Here is a 21313-nt window from a genome sequence, read left to right as displayed (position 1 = left end):
ACTCCTGTTTGTTTTACACATCACTGCTGCCTGCTGTGATGTGTTTCTGATGTTTTTAATGTGTCATTTTGGTCACAATTGTGAAAGCTGTTTCTTAAAAATAAATGTCAAAATGGTCAAATGAATACAAAAGTACTGAAGTCCTTGAAAATCCTTGGAATGAACAAGCAATGTGCAAACAACCTTGGCCTGAATTCCCCTTTAAATCAAAAACAGCGAAACGAGTCGCTTAGAAGATCCAACTACTCAAAAAAAAAAACCATAAATAAAAGACAGACAGAGGACTAAAATATAACTCGCCAGGGCTGAGCTTCATGCTTCAACTGAGTCAAATAAAGAAATCCAGTCTGCAGACAAGAGGGGCGATTATGATCATGGATGTAAACTGTTAATGGACTCAGATGCTTTTGAATGTTGAGAGAACTATGAAGAGCTTAGAAGTCATCCACTAAATTAAATGTCTGTGGATCTCGCTGTGAGTTTGAATTTTATTCAGAACAATATTCAGTCATTTATGGGAATCCAAAGATGCAAAAATGTAAATAATTCCCACCGAGAGCTGTTGAATAATCCACAGAAGCTCTAACAAAGTGTGTGGATTACCTGAATGATACTGTAGCATCAACACCGTCCTTCTTGAAAGAAAGAAAAAGATGCACTAACCTGCGTGGAAGCTTACATTGTAGACAATAATTATAATACAATATACAATATACAATACTCATATCCATGGAAGAGTCTATGATTGCATCCCAAATGAAACAGCTTTATATCTTTCCCAACGACACTCCAACAAATTACTCAAATTTTTACAAATGCTCACTGTAGTTTTACCAGATAATTATCTCAGGTCAGCTACTTTGTACAGGTTAAGGGGAGCAGCTGCTACAACACATGTATCCCTGATTGTGGCACAGTGGGAGGGAGAGACAATCTACAGCACAAATGTGAACTGACTCAGATCAAAGAGAAAGATGAAGAAATGACATGTGACTTAAACACTGTAAGTATTTTAGATGTAGCCATCGCTAAACAGAAACTATTTCTCTATGGAAACCGGTGGAAAGTAACTCTTGTCTACAGCAACACCATGGAAAACATGGCAGGGTGAGCGATTTACACACCTTAGGAGGAACAGTGTGGCAAAGGAGATGAAATCAAGATCCAAAGAAAGAAAGAACCATCCCTCCATCATCGACAGAGCATCAACATGCTCTAAAATCCCAACTGCCACAAAGAAAGAATGACTTTCATCGCTGAGTTTAACCATTGCAATCAGAAACATAACTGGCACTGGCACATCTTAAAAGGAGAGCCATCTCCCCCTCTGTCATTTTGAGAGCTCGTTTATCCTTTCACTCAAACAGTCCTGTCGTGACAGTGTTTGTTTCCTGGTTCGGGGCAGTGCTAAGGGTGTCTGACTGGCACAGCTGCCAGTTGTGTCTCCTATTTTACAGTAGTGCCCTGGGGCAGATGTGTATGATGTAACAACCCTTATTATGGCATAGCACCTCTACGGGGTGTCGTCATATTACTGTAGTAGTTGGAGTCTCCTACAGTGAGGGCGGGGGCAGCCATTACAGTCCAGCACGCTGCTCTCCGTGCATCTGTTTTAGAGAGACCTTACCACTGTAACGGGCTGGCGGCAGGAACCACCTAACCCTGGAACATGTTTGTATGAATGCGTAGAGCCGTGGAGACCTTGCTTGTGTGATCTTATGGTCTTCAGTTAATGCCAAATAAAAGTCTGTTGTTCTAACTGACTGGCCTCCAAGTTGCCCAGCTAACGTCCACGCTGCATGCCTGCGGGACCTGCTAGCCGCTCCTTCCTTGCCAGACCGCCGTTACAGTGGCTGGTGATTGGAGATGGCAGCAGGAAGCTGCAACAGCAACCTGAAGCTAACGTGTCAGTGTTGCACAAAGCAGCTCAGTGCAAAATCTTTGTGAAACCACAATGAATCATGTAATGATCTGGAAGTGCTGTTTCATCTGTTTATGTTACGGCGTTTCGACAATGGCAGACATTTACACTGGCCTCCAGGTAGCCTCAACACTAGGACGTCGGCCCCGTCCCATGAGGCTGTTGCAAGCGATGCACAGATTGCATCAGAGCTGGCCACAATGGACTGGGAGGGGGTAGCAGTGCAGCAACAGTAGCTTGAGATGCATCTCCCTGGAGGACATCCTTGCTGCTTCTGTGACTCTTGTATGGGGAGAGAAGATCGGCCATTAGCCTTCACCCAGAAGCCCAATGACACACCAGCTAGGAGGCTGCAGTCAGGGACATCTGAGTGAGAGATCCACATGATAGTTCAGGTGGTCCTGGAGAAGTTCAGGGTGCACTCATGATAGTTAGGGTCATGTGGAGTCTGTGCCACAATGATGGAAGCAGTCTTGTGATGACACAATAGCTTGGCCTCAAACAAGTGTTAAAAATTGATGGTCACATGGTGTGCACTGATGCAGTACAGTCATAGCATTATGTGACAATGAGGCGTGACACCTGCACTGGAGAAGACACCCTGGTGTGGGTGAAAGGCAGAGATGAGATGGACCCATGGTCCTATAGATTACCCAACATGCTGTGCTGGAGATGAGAGTAATAGATGGCTCACAGAGAGCATGTTGTTCTTGTGATGAAGAAAGATGGGTCTAACAGCTCTGTGTAGACTGCCACAGCAAGCCAGAGGTGTCACAGTTTGATGTGTATCCTATGCCTCAGGTTCACTCCTGACGAAGCTCTGACAGCAACCTAAAGCTGGGCACCGTCGTACAAAGCGGCACAGGACCATGCAATGACCCGCAAACACTGTTTCCTCTGTGTATACGCTGAGGTTCCTGCAGTGGCAGACATGCTACCAAACCTCATTATACTTCTAAACTATTCTGCAGTACAATGTACAATATGACTGCAATTCAACAGCAGTCATCTACATTCTTAAATGCTTCTGTGTCCAAGTTTACATTGGACAAACAAAGAGCACACAATAAATTTCAGAACATAAAACATCCATCCGTACTGGGAGCCATCCATACTGGGAGCCATCCATACTGGGAAGAATGCCATAGCCAAACACTATCATGGGGCCAAACAAGGCCGCTCTGCAACTCTATGTTTCGCTGAGCATGAACATGTAACTCTTCCAGCGATCAGTCAATCCAAAATATAACCTCAGACGCAATCACACTGCTGTGTTTGTGTAACTGTTATTGCGTTGTTGGATATGAGACCAGGAGGCGAATTATCGTGTGATTTTATTTCCACAAATTACCAAAACCTTTTTGGTTTTATGATCTGATGAAGACCATGAGGCAGAAACATTAGTATATTTGTTGGCCAAATGAAATGGTCATATTGAGATTTGTCAACTATTTTGTGTTATGACAAAACTCCAGGAAAAACTCCACACTGCAATAAAAAATGATCATGTGTTGCAATCACCTACATTTATACGTCACTGAATATTTGACATGCTAATCACTTGCTGCCCTCATGCACAAGCAGACAAAGACAGCCGTAGTGATAGATGTAGCTATATGAAGAGACAACAACATCAGGAACACGAGAAGCTGGAGAAGTACGAAGGGCTCAGAGAGGAGCTCCAGAAAATCCCACAGGATCTCAGCTCGGTCATTCTCAACCACCTTTAGGGGCGTGATTCATTTTGACCTTGGAATGTCCAGGTTACACTCAGCACACATGTTCCTGTTTATATATGGCAGCCGCTCAGTTATGGTGTCCCATGTATGCCCTGCCGGGTAGCGTCTTGCACCCTGCTGTTATGTGCAGGGGCATCTTTGCACAGCCTGCACCCGGGGTCCTGCCTGATTTGGTAGAGCCTCTGTCGAGCTTGTCCTTTCTGCTGCTTCAGTCCAGCTTTGTCCAGTCTTTGGTAGGATGTTTCAATATCAGTCACTTCTTCTGCAGGTGGTACATGCCATGCAGGGGCTGTCTTTCCATGATTCTTCCTCTTCTTTCCCCTCTTCTTTCTCAGGTTTTTGCTGTCTGAGGTATTCACTAATCACAAGATCAGTTGTGGCCATCGTTCTGGTGTACTCATCTTTAATTTCATCCTGGATCGTAGTTCTAACCATTATTTATGTATTTAGATAGATAGACAGATAGATAGATAGATACAGTAGATAAGATAAGATTACTCTTTATTGTCATTGCACAGTCATACATAGTACAATAGTACAATGAAATTGGAAAACTGTCCTACGTCGGCACTACATGTAACACAACACGACACAATACGACACATCACAACGCAACACAGTATAATAACTTAGTAATAAAAAAGAAGAATAAGTGTATGTGTATTGCACGCTGTTATTATTGCACATTAATTATTATTGCACCTTGTTATAAATATAAATATTATTATTATTACTGTTTTTTAGATAGACAGACATGTATGCACATGTGTGTGTTGACAAAAACAGGCATAACAAACACCTTTCTTCCAGAAGCATGTGATGATATGTCAGCATTAGAGAAAATAATTTGTGGAAAACGCTGACACATCTTGATTTGCATTGAAACAGACATAATTACATCCCATGCTTTGCTGTGTCCTTTCTTGTTTGTGGTTTTTTGGATCCAATTCCTGAATTCGCTGCTTGATATAAACAGTATTTTAGCTCTGGGCCAATCAAAATGCAGGATGAGAAATGGAGGGAACAAAATGAGTCCATCAGACAGAAATAACTGCAACCATCACAGACGTACAATTTGGTGGTGGAGGAGCACATCCCTGCAGTGATGAAGGCCTGATCTGAAGCCACAGTCTGGAGTTGAAATGAAAGGGAGCTTTGATTGCTCCCCTCCCCTCCTGCCCACCACAGTGTGCAGCATGAAAAGTTGAATTGTGGGGGCTACAAATAAATAGTCAATGACAGCTCTGTGATCCAACAACCTCCACTACTCTTACCCATGGGACATAAAAGGCATCTGAAACCCTTGAATAAGATAAAAAAGAATAGGATATGAGAAAATACTATTTAGAGATGAATAATTCTGTCTGACAGAGTGCTGCAGTGATCACTGATTAATGCTGGCTTCCAGAAATGAAGGTAATGGGGACAATACAGCCTCTGAAAGGAACTTTTTTAATGAAGCAATCGACGTATTAACGTCTTCACAATCACCAGGTCATCAGGGGTTTGTCTGTGGTCAGGGCGGGGTTTCAGCCACTAATCATTAGCTGTCTTCTGCATTAAGCTTTTCCATATGATTCTTTTAACAAATGAAAAATATATTTTTAAAAGATTCTGGGCATCTCAAACCCGCCTCTGAACCTGTGTTTTTCCTTGTTTCCTCTTCCCTTTAGAAGAGATGCTTAGAGCTGCTGCAGACCACTGCTACAGATTTTTGATGGGACCTGGAGCCTGTTATTATTTTTATTATTAGTGAATTCTTTGAATCTGTGAAGAGGTTGCTTTCCCATCTGTCACTGAACAGAGCCTGTATTTGTCCTGATTAGAGTCTTCACTTTAGGTCAGCCTGATCGTGCTGTAATATAACTGTTGCAGTTTCTGCGAAGCCCCTCTTCTCTTACAGTAACTGTCGGAGTTCCAGTATCACAGTATAATTTGCTAAGCCGTGTCTTACTAGGAGTGGAACCCAGCAGCAGGCCAAACTGATCAGCTGACCTCAATACTGTGACTCATCCAGCTAAAAACACTTCATACATGTTTGTAATCATCGTGCACTCTATTAATCTGCAGCCCAACATTATTCATGTAAGTTCAAACTCCAGTGTATTTGTATGTAGAGTTGCTGGTAACTACGTACTGCTGCCTAAAACAAGCATCCATATGTCCACCCGTGTCAAGCATGAACGAGCGGACTCAAGCGCAGGACCGAAAGATCTTAAAGTAACAACGAAGTTTATTTACGCAACACCAACTGATGTATATAATGTGAGGCGGAATGGGCTCCGGAAAATCCAGGAGAAGAAAGGGTCACGTCACTCATGCCACTCTGCCAACACTCGCGATCCGTCTGACTCACACTCGGTAAATCAGAGGAGCAAACAGGGACGGGTCAAGGAAGATCTACGTACAAAGAAAAACACAGGTTTGAATCTAAGAGGCGATTGATGGAGACAAACACATGAAAAGCAGCAATGAGCTGGAGCTACACCGATGAGAGTTGCACATCCATCCAGCGATGAGAAGCCGCCGTCTTAAGTAGTGGCTGGACATGCAGCGGGTGAGTGATTAGTTGCAGGTGCATGGCTCAAAGGCGGGAACCCGCAGTGAGTTCCACTCAGGTGAGGAGCGAGAGAGAGAGAGAGAGAGACTAACAATAACAATCCTGAGTGAGATTGCCGGGGAGACACGGAGGACCGTGACAATCCGTATATGTGTGCTGGAGCCAATCCACCAGGTATCATTGGGTCCAGGAACAACACATAAAGACAGCCTCTCACTGTCGCCTGCATACTTTGGGCAAATTCTGAATCACCATTTATTCTCACTTACATGTCTTTGGACTGAAGCTGGGTGGCCCAAAGAGACCAACTTAGTCCAACAAGGTAATAGTGCTAAACCGCTGCACCACAGGTCATAAGCAGCCTGAAAGTAGTATTACCCATGACTGGTTCTAGTGCTGTGGAGTGATCAAAGTGAAGAAAAGCTTTCATGTGGAATAATCACATACAAAGATGCAAACAGTTTACACTGGGCAAGACAGGTGTTGTGGAAGTTTTCCATTAAATAAACTGCATGAGTGCGAGACATGCTAAAGTCCAGTGGCACCAAGGCATTATACAATGAAATAATGTGAATAATACATAAATAAAATACATTCCTATACACAGGCAAGCTGAAAATATTTCACTTGATCAGCTGAGATTTTCCTTCACACTGAAGATTTTTCTGATCTTGTTGATTCTGTATGAATCAACTTGTTTATGTCCCACAGAGACCGAACATAAAAGGACGAGGTATAAAATAAAGTTTTGTCTTTATTACTTTCAGTGTTTTAAAAAGTGCAAAAGCAAATTCAATTTGCTGGATTTGCATAAAGTGTAACAGAATCCAGAAACAGGGGCAAATCCAATTCAGTGTAATTCAGTTTTATTTATAGAGCACCGAGTCACAACACAAGTGCATAACCGTTCAAAAACCAATCAAGATAACCACAAGGCTCACAGGGATGGATCTAGCAAAGTGCGGTCTTCTAGCCGATATTTGATGGAACACGGATCTCACTGGATCGCTCCAAAATCCAGAACAGAATTTAAAATCCTTCGCCCCAATACAACACGTTGCTCTCAGACTGCTGGCTTTCTTGTGGTTGTTCAGGTATTACACAGTATGATGGAGCTCGTCGTTAGGGCTTGACCAAGTGACCCTGAACCCTTCCTTAGTTATGTTGCAATAGATCGAGGCTGCTGGGGGCTTCTTCTTCACTCACCTCTTTTCCAAAGCGGTGTTTGTACACCACTGTGACTGAATCATTAGTTCTTATTCATCTCTGGCTCTCTTCCACAGTGTGTCTGTTGTCTTGTCTCCCACCCATCAGCAAATACTTATAGAGGATCGTCTGATTGTTGGGGCTTTCTCTGTTTTATTGTGGGTTCTTGACCTCACAGCATAAAGCAATTTGAGGCAACTATTTGGTTGCCTTAAGAAGACGTAAACAGCTATGTTACAGTCAACATAACAAAGAATTTTTGTTGACTTCCCTGTCACTGTTCACAATGAACACATTACACAACATTTTACATGAGTGTAATACAAAAACCATAGAATTTATTCTTATGCAATGATTCTTAGCAGTGAGGAAAGATTTAGAAATAAGTTCACATGAAACAAAATTATGAGCTTTGGGGGAAGAAAAGTCTGCCAACTGAGCGTTACTTTCTCTTTAACACACACACACACATACACAAACACACACACACACACACACACACACACACACACACACACACACACACACACACACACACACACACCTAGCTAAATGAAATAAGGTGAAGTTGTTTAATACCGTAGCCACTAAAAATGTTACCGTACTGTAAATGCAAAATTATCTGCCTGTAACAGAAATATTACTCATTAAGCAGAAAGCATAACCCCTCACAGTCAGCCTCATGTCCTCCAGTCACCACTAAACTACACCTACATAGTGCTCAGAAAAAGAGTGAAGGTGATAAGCCCTGACTAACAGCAAACATCAAATGTTTTAGATTTCCGTGCAGGACATTCATATTTTTCTCTTCCTTTTTTAAGATCTTACTTAATGTTTCCTTCTTCGTGAAACAGGGCATCGTTGTAACACACAACAGTACACAGTAAATGCTGTGCATTTATAAAGAGCTTTTAATATCCATTCGCTGCATGACAGAGTGGTGCAAACATCTACAGGAATGTGGTGACATAATAGTTCTGTGATAACATCAAATGCAGCGTCATTCCTGAGTGTGTCAAAGATGTAACAAAACATAGCTTATGTACTGTATCCTCAGATGCTAGTCTCCAGCAGTCACTCAGCAGCTGGGTGACAAACAGTGATATTGCTGTTTGTCACTTTAACAGTACTGCTTGTAATATTTTGAGAGCAGACCCATTAGCGTCAGGTCTTGTCCATCCACTGTAGGTAAACAGCTTTGAAAGGAATCAACTGGGTTTGTTGTGTTGTTGGAACACACCAAAACCGCAGCAGTGGATGGTTTTCATTTAGCAATATTTAATATTCACTATCAAATTTTTCTCATCCACCTGTTCATACACACAGTTTATCTCTTCCAGTAGTAAACTGGCATATGGAGACAACAGTGACTGAGCTGCTAAGTGAACAACCTTGTCTATGACCTGAGACACAGATGCCCTTTTCAGAAGTGTGATGAAGTATAATGTTCTACTATTTTACAAGAAAAGAGGGAAAAGTTGTAAATATAAAGTCTTGCTGAAGTCTAAAATCTTGCCTATGGCAATTAAAACCTTAAGGGCCATTCCTGTGTAAATAAATCAATCCACTCATATACACTTACTTCCTCTGCTACAGACAGGTGACAAATTGAAGTAAGAACCTGAACCTTAATCAACACTCAAAATGAGAGCTGTTGGAATGCTGTGGGGATTTTACAACAGCAACACCAGGCAGGTATCCAAAACTGAAAAAAGCAAGGTAGCTGGCTAGCACACAAATGATGAACTGAGCACAGGGAGGAAACAGGCTGAGACTGACAGAGAAGGATGACAACTTAGAGATTTCACTGGGGTGGGAAGGTAGGAAAGCTTAGATCTAAGAGCCATAACCTGTCCAGTGAACTAGATGGTGGAGACCCCAGCCCCTACGATGGACAGTCAATATAGTCTTCTGACTATAAAGGATGGCTGCATGTCAATCAAGCAGGTGGAGGGAAATTGGAAGGTGAGTTGATGGAGACAGTTTCCATTATGAGACAGAATGTAACCACCCTGTGGTTTTTAGCAACTTTAAACCCCGTTTCAAAGGCACCAATAAAACATGGACATGATTTTTAGACTACTTTTCCAAAGGAATGTCGTTGCCAAATGGCCCAAGTGTTTGCTATAAGTAGGGAATGGGTCCAGTAAAGTTCTTTATTGAAGCACCAAACTAATAGTGTCTACACTATTAGTTTGGTGCAGAGAAAACAAAATACCGCAGATATTCGTGATAATTTCTTGACAGGACTAGATGAAGTGGAGATGTCTGGTGAGTCGCATGGCCAAGATACTGCCAATAAGGGCTGTAATATAGAGTGGCCCAGATAATGGCCCTGTAGAGACATTTGCTGGGGAAACTAGGTCTGAATCAAGAAACCACTGCTCAACACCAGATTATACCAGCAACCCATTGACAGATGGTGATTGATCCATCTGTCAACGGGTTGCTGGACCCTGTCCTCTGGCTGTCATAAGGATACACCATATGAATGAGCCAGCACATAGAAACAGATAACCATGCCCTTAAGGCTGGTTTTGAATCACCAGTCACTCTAACATATACTCAAACACATGGGTCCTGGGGTTGCCTTGGAACACTTACATAACTTCCCCTTGGGATCAATAAAGTATTCTGATTCTGAGTCTGATGCAGAACACCTCACGTAAAAGGTGCTTGAGAGGCATCCTTTCACATGACATCCTATCACTCAGTGTTTTTATTGGAGATTATGTATCAGAATTTCAAGAGCAGCACCACCCCTCCAAACACGCTCCTTCCGGTTGTCATCTACAGAGGTTCCCCCAGTTCTGCAAGCTGTTCATTCTCGTTTACGTGCCCCTCCCTCCCTCCTTGTTCTCCATTCTTTAACTTCTTCATTTCTATTTAGTGCACGGGGATCTGCCAGGCCCAGGAGCCGTCGCCAGTCCCCTTCGAGGGCTTCCCCAAACCGCAGCTCAATTCGTGTCAAAGCATCACCTTTACCTACTAAAACACTGTCAAACCTAAAATGAGGACGTGGGCCCAGCTAGTGAATTTACAGTGAAAAATTCAATAACAAAAGACAACAGAAAGATTTTGTAGGTCCTAAGCAGAAAGAACAGCTGATGACACAATCACCCACAGGTGAGGAAACCAGCCCAGGTGCTGACTGCCTGCAGCTGGAGAAAGACCCACTTCTAAAACACAGGGTGTGGTTAGTGTACACACAGAAACAAAGAGAGAGAACGGGTGAGAGAGACAGAGAATATATCCCACCCAGCAGCCTAGAGGGAGCAGAGAATCCCAGACCTCCCTCTCCCCAGCCACCTCCTCCAACTTGTCCGGGGGAACAAGGCGTTCCCAGGCCAGCTGAGAGATATAATCTCTCCAGCGTGTCTTGTCAGTTGGAACACACTCTCCGGTGCCCCTTCTTAAAGGTGGGAACCACCTCCTCGGTCTGCAAATCTAGAGGTACTGCCCCTGATCTCCACGCAACATTGTAGAGGCATGTCAATCAAGACAGCCCTACAACATCCAGAGCCTGCAGGAACTCGGGGCAGACTTCATCCACCCCAGGGGCTCTGCCACCGAGGAGTTGTTTAACTGCTTCAGTAACCCCACCCCCAAGATAGATGAGCCGTCCCCCTCATCCCAGGCTCTGCTTCCTCCAGGGAAGACGTGCCAGAGGGATTGAGGAGGTCCTCGAAATATTCCTTCCATCGTCCAACAATGTTCTTGGTCAAAGTCAGCAGCGTTCCATCTGTACTATACACAGTGCAGGTAGCACACCGCTTTCCCCTCCCGAGTCCCCTGACGGTTTGCCAAAATCGCCTTGAAGCAGTCTGAAAGTCTTTTTCCATGTCCTCTCCGAACTCCTCCCACACCTGAGTTTTTGCTTTAGCGACTGCCCGAGCTGCCTTCCACTTGGCCTGTCGCTATCTATCAGTTGCCTCTAAAGTTCCACCGGCAGGTGCGTCGCTGAGCGGGGAAAAACGGTTAGACACATGAACAGGTTGGTGGTGTACCTGGGGCTTCTGTTTAAGACCACGCTTCCTCCTCACCGTCACCCAGACATCCTGTTGCTGCCAGGGGACTGGCTGTGGCTCAGGTGGTAGAGCAGATCAGCTACTGATTGGAAGGTTGGTGGTTTGTTCCTTGGCTTCTCCAGTCTGCATGCCAAGTATCCTTGGGCAAGACACTAACCCCAAGTTGCTCTCCGATGCGTTGATCGGAGTGTGAATGTAGTTAGATTGCACTTGAGTTTAGAAGTGCTTGTATGAGTGGGTGTGACTGGGGTGAATGAGGCACGTTGTATACAGCGCTTTGAGTACTCCGGGAGAGTAGAAAAGTGCTAAATAAGAATCAGTCCACGTACCTTTGGCTGCACAGGCTACAGGGGTTTATGGGCTATGGGTTTTTCAAGGGTGCGAAGCCAAGTCTCCAATTCAGTGATCCTGAGCTGCAAACAGGCTACATTTATTACAAGTATCATTACTGCTAAAGGAGGCTGAGGAGTAACTAAACATCTGACATATCTGATACTCTACAGCAGAGAGAGCAAACACCAAGTGACAGCACCACCCCTACAGTACAGAGTTGTACATGTTTTTCAAGCAGGGATTAAGATACCCTATGCAGACTCCATTATTGGATGAACATGAAAAAAGATAAGATAGAAAGAGGCAGGTGGGCACCATAAGCAACAGCACCACAGTCAATGATCCCGGGTGTACAGGTCAGCAGAGTGTGTCTGCTGCTTTCAGTTAAATCAACTAGCTAATATGTAAAGATATCTGAAATTACACTTAACCACATAATAAGTGATCTAAATCATTGCTATGATTGTGTTTCAAAAATGTTCAATTCTTCTTTGTGTCTCTGCTGTAATCAAAGAGAAATAATATTTGTATGGGTTGCATTTACAAAGAGGAATTAGCCAGTCAGTAGCTCTTATTATATCTATTTTCAGCCCACCTCTGATTCAGCTATGTCTCTGCTCTCATCTGCTCTGCAGTTCTCTCCAGCTGACACTGTGACATGGAAAAATTCATGAAGTGTCAGATTTAAAAGGGGTCATTATTAATATATTCTTTTTCACACAAATGTGTTCTATAGCCCTGCTAAAGTACTCTTATATATGGAAAGTCTAAGTTTTAAACCAACCTATTAGACTTTATTTTTTAAGATGGGAGTCTAAAATAAAACAGGAAGTTGAACAGACCGCTAAACAGAGCTCAAACATTGTTAGATTTCACCCGAAGACATTTTAGAGGTTTGTGAGATTAAAATGTAAAGTTATAGGGTGTAGATGGAAGTTAAAGGTTTGATGAGTTTCCAAAGACTAGGACATCGAGATCATACAGCAGATAAAGATGCCGTAAAACCAACTAGCTTTTTGAGGCTGATTGGTCCAAACCATTTACACCTAGATGTTTGATGATTTCGCAAAAACACTGTTTTTTGGGTTTTTTTGTTTCACAATGTTTTTGAAATTCTTTCTACATTTTCAGTCAGGGGCACCACCAAAGGGGGCCAGAGGGGGCACTGGACACCCCCCAAAATTTGTTTCTCATGCCAAATATTTATTTTTAGGAGTTAAGTAGATTTATTAAGGAATAAAAATACATTATTTTTATCCTGAAGAATGAAGTTGGGGTCTGAGGTGGGACCATTTTTAAATTGAACTTTTCACTTGGAATATGGTCAGGTTCAGTCATCTGATACTACTTCGTTAAAGGTCAAAATCAGAATGATTGAATTGGTAGCAAAGTGATAAGTTTAGCTCCATGCTAATGTAAACATGTTTTACATATTTGTAAACAGTCATTGGAGGTTGCTTAAATTTAAAATATAACTGTAAACTTTAACAAACAATACCAAAATAACCATAATGGAAATAGAGGCATGTGATCGCCACACTGGGCTGGACTTATCTAGATTTGTCAGAAATCAGACAAACAGCAGGTTCTTTAACATTACAAGAACTGCTGGTCTCTACTGAAGACACACCTGAAAGGTGACTCGAGAGAGGTTAGTGTGTGATCAAATTCATTCACCATGATTGAAATACTGTCGCTTTTTAATAGATGATGGAACAAGAGATTCAATAAGCACCAAAATTTAAAATACAACCAATGTAATTATGTCAAAAGTGCTATGTATCTTTTAAACATCTGCCACAAGTATTATAAGAGCTGACAGGCCGAATATACAGTAGGGATAAGCTGCTGTAGTTGGACTCTAAGGCAGACAACACTCGGAGGTGCTGGGACTGAGGGTGACAAAGCTTTATTTACAGTGGTGCAATTAATGTAAACAGCGAACGACGGTGAGAGGTGCTCAAAGTGCTTACTTAGAACTATAATACCTTAGAATTGCTCAACGTAAACAAGGAATAACTCAAAAACACTCATGAGAAACCGAGGGCTAGCAGCAACCTAAATAAACACACGCTGGAAACTCTACTCTGGAGCATGAATTTACATATAGCATTAGCTCAGACGCACACTATGATTTCATAATGCTCCGCTGGGAGTCACACAATTCTAACTCAGAAATTCACAATCCTTTACTTGGAGACACACATGGCCGACTTGGCCCAATGTCAGTCATTCCTCTGCACAGGTAACTAACCTCTGTGACTCCCCCTGTGCCAACTGCTCTCAGTGATCCCGTGCAAAACCATAAGTGTACAATAAAGGCTTTTATAAGACAAATTAGCCTTTTTCTGATCGTGCTTTAGAGGCAGCCTTTTTCTCTGCCATTAGACGCCATGACAGTGTATCACTGATCAGGGTGTAGTTTAAAATAACACAACAATAAACAAAACCGTGCTAAAAATAAGAAACACTGGCGATACAGTCATTGGGATAAACATAAACCTAGCCAATAGTTAGAGCTAAATAATACACAAGTACTGACCTTCAACACTAGCTGCTAATTAGATACAGTGTCGACAGTACTGCTTTAACAATAAATCCCTGCAGTCCATCAGGAGTCTGCAGAGCCACTGTGTCTAATCTGGTGCTTTCAGGTATGTTAGTTAGGTGTAGACAGGTGTGGATATATGAAGCATTCACAAGCCTTTTCTCAGGTAAAGCAGTTGTTTTAATCACAGAAACCAAATTTAGCTGTAGGGACATCTAAAAAATGTGCTTTTGCTGTACATCATTCAATATTCATGCAGGTATAAAGGGGGATATTTTAAGTGCACTCTTTCTGTCATACTTGTTTGTTTTCGCTTCTCACTTCAATGCATCCAGAAACAATTCTGAGACTCTGATGCCAATTATAGTTCAACATGAAAGTCCACTATGTTGAGATGCTGACACTTGGGAACATTTCAGCAAAACTTAAATTTGCTCCCTTTCCTGTGTGAAGTGTACTTCTCTGGTTCGTTTCGCAAAACAACAAAATGATAATTATGTCACTGACATCAAGCCCGTGTCTTGTGACGTACTGTAGAACATGAAAGTGGTGATGAAGCTAAACAGCAGGCTTCTGTAGCCCCATGAGCAGGAGAGCGTCAAATACCACACAACTCAGGCAAAAGCGTGAGAATAAATTCACAGCCAGCTCATCTGTTCACAGCCAAACAGATACAGTTAGGTTCTTCAGTATTTAGACAACGTTCACATTTCTTTATGTTTGCCTCTCGACACCAGCAAACAAACCAAGCAGAGTTAAATTAAGCGTTTAACAGAAACACTGTATCTCCTGTTTAGAAATCAAAGTCACTCTTATAGACAGCGTCTGATTTTCACAGACTCAGGTGTGTACAGCTGACTAACAAACATTTTTACAGGTGAAATTTGTTTACTTATTATGGCACGACGAATCAGGCCGTCAGAATATCAGGAGTTAATCCCAAGTGTGGAGTTAAATTCTGTGAAAGTCAATTTAAGGTCATCACTAGATTATCACTGATCACAGCAGTATGAACATGCTGCAAAACACAAGTTACTCAAGCCAAAAAAACAGGCTAGTCTTCAGTGGACTGTGATCTATGCATTACAACAGATCGTTAAATAAAATGATGGTCCAATCAACCTTTGGAAATAGTGGACTATATGTCTTTAATTCCTAAACTATTAAAACAATAGTTTTACTAAAAACCACTTGAAGATGAAGGTGTGCACTTCAACCACATCTTCATGTATAGAGGAGAACTTGCAAAAACTTTGTGACTGTCCATATATTTATGGAAATAACTACAGTTTGTATATGTTTATATTGAGGTTTATTGTAATGCAGGCTGAAGAATCGCTGGTCTGTGGAGCTAAAATACATTTAAACTAATGTCTGTTTGAAAGGAGATTGTATTTGTCAAAAGTTTTATCTGGATAACTCGATGATAAATGAGCTGCCCTAACAAATAATTTTGAAGGATATTTTTATTCTATTTACATTATAAGAAAACACAGTGACTGTGAAAGAGCGCACGTCTATATAAAACTAAATGGCAGTGCACAAAATGTGATCGGAATTACAGGAATTATTTCCTGTAACAATGTAACAGTTTGATGAACACTTTGTTTATGATGTTTACGCTTGTTTGTGACTCACTGTTGTTTTGTGCTGATCTTATTTATGTTTATTCTTTTAAATGAAGAGTTAACGTACGCTGTGGCTCCAGCTGTCTACAAAGTCACACTCTGCTCACAGGTGAGTTGTGTTTACTTTTGCATTAAATATTTGCATGTTGTGTATCGATTTATGCTTTGCCTGGTCCCTTTTCCTGTTGTGAAGACAGCTGAGATGTGTTTGAGGTCCTACTGACCTTCCAGTTTCATTTGTAAATGGTTTGTAAAGCATAGATGTCCCTCACTTTAGATGAAATCACAAAAATACTGAATCAAGCAGTAACACTTTGAATTAACAATGATTGATGTGAGCACAGCTCTGCTCACCAGCACCACGACCAGGATCACTGAAACCAGTGAGCTAACGTACGCCTGTGCCACCCTGATCTTAGAAACAATGCATTAAAGCTTCTTCAATAGATAAATAAAAATCGCACTTCCTTCTACTTTCTGTTTCTGTCAGCTCTGGCATTGTTACATAATGCATAAATTAATCTGAATTTTAAAAAGAACAAACACAAAAACAATCGAATGAAAAAGAATTGGTTAACAACAGAAGCCTATAGAGAGTTTGTAGAGCTCCTCTTGGCAAAGCACATGTATTTGGCAAAACATGGCACTCAGATCATGATTTAGCTTGCTAAAGTTGCAGGACAGGTTAAACAAATGCCAGCCTAAACGACAACACTCCTGCAGCACAAGAACAGGCCCCAAAGCCATCGATCTACAGGAGTCTCCCACAGATGAAAGGATTCAAGTTTCAGGCTGAGATCAAGAGGAATCTGGAAAAGTTCACACTGAGAGGCACAACCAAGTGGCTGAGATAGCGTGCAGGAGTATCCATACCAAATATGAATTAGAAGTCCCCAATTCCCAGTGGGAGACACTGCTAAGGCCGGCTAACAACAACCTAGACTTTGGACCTGTGGAAATCACGTTCCAGTCCCATAGATAGATAGATAGATAGATAGATAGATAGATAGATAGATAGATAGATAGATAGATAGATAGATAGATAGATAGTATTCTACTAAACAGGCTATAATATAAAGTTTTTAGATTTTTTTAAATATTTTTTCATACAGAAAAATATGCGTTCTTTCTATCTGGTCATAAATGAAGAGCACAATTTGATAATGACACCCAGAGCCAGAGAAAAAGTGCCTGACAGAAAATAAAGGGGGAGAGGCTTTTCCCTCTCTGCCACCCTCTAAACAAAAACACCTTGGTGATGTTGGCCAAAATAATTATGTGAAATTGCAGGTTGTGGAAATTTTCATTGCTGTTGTAGATTGCAGACAACAAATATTTTCAGGGAGATTGGTCCATGCCATCTCAACCATACAACACTCTCATTAAAGACCAATCAGCGAGCAAAGACAGACAAACTGTGGTTTGGAAGCTGAATTTCACCTGATAGCCAACACAGTGACAACACTGTGTTGGCTGTTCTGTTTGTTTCAAATCAAACAAACGTTCATTTGGAAGCTGTGGACCTGGGAATTAGACTTTGTCTAATAAAAAGTTAATATTAATAAAAAATATGGAAGTCTTACACACTGCGTAAACTTTTAATGATGAACTTATTAACTGTATTTTGTGGAGAATCAAAAGCATGGTGGTCTTCATTAAGAAGCTTTGGTTCACATTGGTCTCACATTTGCTAACATTATCCATGAGGGTTGGGGGTTCATCCCTGGCTGTTCCAGTCTCCAGGCTGCATACCTAAGCATCCTCAGGAAGGATACTGAACCCCAATATACTGACGAAGCAGCAGGTTTCTTCTGCTGTTACTTTGGAGATGCGGATTGATGGGAGCTTTGTTGTTGGGCTGCTAACAGGAAAGTTGGCCTGAGATATTTCCAAGTTCCCCCCCAGGTTGTTTTCTGAAGGTGTGGACAGCTACAGGAACCCAGAGTTGCTACACAGCTTTACTCCGTGAACTCTGTCCCAGACCTGGTTTCTGCTCCGACAGACTTCTCCACTAAAATGATGGTAATCAGTGACTGCTTTATTTTAAATGACTTGTTCTGTTGAGGGAAACTGGTTTTCTGTTTGTCTCTGAGATGTGGTAGCATGGGAATGAAGTCGCACATGTGGAGTTTGAACTATAGTTACTGTTATAAAGACATTTCTATGCCACACAATCCCTACAAGCTCTTATAGCTAATCTAAGCTGATTGTGACTAAAAGCAGACAGGATTCATTTATTGTCCACCTGGATCAGTTACATCGTTTATTTTTCAACACTAAACCTGAACAGGATCATCATTGTCGGGGACGTCAGTATTCATGTTGATATTTCATTGGAAAGTACTGCTAAGGCGGTCCTGTGCATCTTGGAGTGTTTCAGCTTCATTCAGCAGATATCTGGGCCCGCTCATATCGCAGGACACACTTTGGACAGAAATTGTCAGTTTTGATGAGAAGTGATGACTTTGTCATTTCTAAGTTTTCTACTTTTTATTTCTCAGCTTCTCTCGATGATCAGGCTGAGCTCCTTGATAACTTTCTTCATGAATGCTGTTATTATGCATGTGGTTGCAAAATGAGTCAAAGCAGAATGACTGTGAAAGATCACAGCTTTCACTGACAGAAACAACATCTTCTAATATTAACAGTCTCATTAGCCATAATAAAAAGGTGGGGAAGAAAAAGCCTCTGGTGATCACCGTAATGTTTTCTTAATCATTTTGTAAATAAGGAGACAGACTTAACATCCAGATTCTCCTTATGGTTCCTCATTTCCCTCAGAGCTCTGAGTCATTCACTTCATTCTCTCCCTCTCTATATAGAATTCATTAGTTAGAAATCTTACCACCAAACTATTACAAAATTACCATTTTTAAGCAAAAGATTAGAAAACGTTGTTGGAAATCCGTTCATATCCTTATTAGATTATTGTAATGCCTGCTTAGACAAATAATTTCTGTCACGTCTCCAAGCAATACAAGATCCTGCAGCCAGACTCCAGCACACTCCAGCAAGCAAGCAAGGTCACATTGTACTTATTTGATTGTCTTTAAACTGGCTCCAATTGGATTTTAAATTCTCACACTTACACACCGAGCACTAAATGGACAGGCTCCTCTCAAGCTCTTGTTAAACACACTGAATGTTCACCTTCAAAGTAAAAGTTATCACTGCAAACGACACAAAAGGTTTCCATTTTTGTGTTGTTTGTAGTGTTTATACACAAATTGGCATCTACCACGCAAGTTACTGGCAACTGCTACTAGGAACCAAAGCAACTACAAGGAGGTGGTTTTAGATCTATCCGAAGTACCCTTGGGCAAGATACTGAACCCCCAAGCTGCTCTCCGATGCATCCACTGAGTGTGAATGTTCGATAGAAAGCACTTAGTAGAAAAAGGGGATAAATGAGATATGGGTGAGTTGCAGTGATGGGAATAACGGCGTTACTTTTTTCAGTAACCAGTAATCTAACTAATTACTATTTCCATCGTTACAACGCCGTTACCGTTACTAACAAGAAAATGCGGTCGCGTTACTATTTTTAAACAAACAGTCGGTTGAAGCTGTGTTCAGCTTACAGCACCTTATATCAGCTGCACGGAAGTAGCTTTAAGCAGCTGCGTGCTCCTGCAGGCGGCAATCACTTTCTGGCACAACACCTGGAGCTAAGGGGGGAAAACAATGGCATGAGTGCTGCTGTTTGGCTGAGGAAGAATAAAGTAGTCGTGGTCAATCACATGACCACTTAAAGACAAAGCAACAAGGTGACATATACCAGTTTATAAATTGTGTGGCCACGTAAAACCAGAGTCATGATAAACAATATATACGCGAGTTTTTCCTCAATAGTTTCGTCACGTTTACTAAGGACAGCGCAGCGAGACCTCTCTGCTTATGAGCAAACAAGAAACAGCCCGTTAGTGTTGGTGGAAAAATGCACCACATCAACCAATCAAAAAATGATATGGCAACATGACATTTGGTTGTTTAGGAAGAGGGAGACGATTTAGGAGTGACGGCGAGAGAGAGAGAGTGAGAGAGAGAGAGAGAGAGTTTTGAGATGTGAGAGATTTGTGAGGTTTAGCGTGTTTGGAGTGTGTAGTTGATGTGCTGTCTTGTGTAGTTAGTGTGCTGTCTTGTGTAGTTAATGTGCTGTCTTGTGTAGTTAATGTGCTGTCTTGTGTAGTTAGTGTGTAGTGTTGTGGATAGTTTTGTGTTGTGTGTCAGAACAATGAGGTGACTGCTGTCTCCAGGTAGAAACAGGAGTGACACACCTGCTGCTGTCAGACCTGCAGGTATCAGGCTGTGATGTTTCCTTTATAGTGGACAGAAATGATGTTTTTGCAGTGGCACAAATAATTTGTGGCATCTTATTGAAAAACAGCTGATTGTTCTGTAAATAGTTTGAAATGGTTATAAAAAAAAAGGGTAAAATATAAATGGCTGCAAGTAATTTTGTTGTTTGCAAAACTTGTGAATATGATTTTAAAATTGAAAAATTTATATTTACATTTAAAGTTATGAAATAGATTCAATAAACATGTTTGTGGCTGTTACAGTAGAAAAAACAATTTTCTAATCGAATTTTATGTTTTTTGTCTGGTTTTAGATCAATTGTGTTAACACAGTTTGTCAAAATGAAAACACGACTGTAAATTCAGACACGTGAGGTTGTGCTGAAAAGAATGAACCAAACAAGGCAAAGGAAATGTAGGTGAAAGGTGAAACGTAGAGGAAACATCAGAAGTGGTTAACATGGCCGATTATACCCTCGACCCCAGGGTTAAACGTTTTTTTAAAGTAACACAATAGTTACTTTTCAGGTATTTATTTACTTTTAGAGTCTTGTAACTCAGTTACTTTTTTGAAGAAGTAACTAGTAACTATAATTAATTACTTTTTCAAAGTAACTTGCCCAACACTGGTGAGTTGTATAAGTGCTTTGATTGCTCAGTAGTAGAAATGTGCTACGTAAGAACCATCAGCACTTTATCCCTCTATGCAAGCTAGCATCTACCAAACATCACCAGCAACTGTGTACCAACTTTTCACAAAAGACTTTTCCCTGGATGGTTGCTGACTGGTGTCTGTGTGAGGGAGGCCTCAAAGAAACCTCAGACTCCATAGCCTGTATCACTACTAGCACTAGGGATGGGTATTGATAAGATTTTCACGATTCCGATCCCATTTTCGATTCTGTTTAATGATTCGATTCTTTATCGATTCTTTTTAAAAAAGGAGAACACTAAGGTCGATTAGCTTAGAACTTTGTTTTATATCTTCTCTTTGAACAAGATAGAAATTTAGGAGTAACATGGCCTTACAAACCCAACAGTGAGATCTTAAG

This window comes from Simochromis diagramma, unplaced genomic scaffold (genome assembly GCF_900408965.1).
Source record: "Simochromis diagramma unplaced genomic scaffold, fSimDia1.1 OVJJ01000313.1, whole genome shotgun sequence".
Classification (NCBI taxonomy): domain Eukaryota; kingdom Metazoa; phylum Chordata; class Actinopteri; order Cichliformes; family Cichlidae; genus Simochromis; species Simochromis diagramma.
This window is presented reverse-complemented; position numbering follows the sequence as displayed.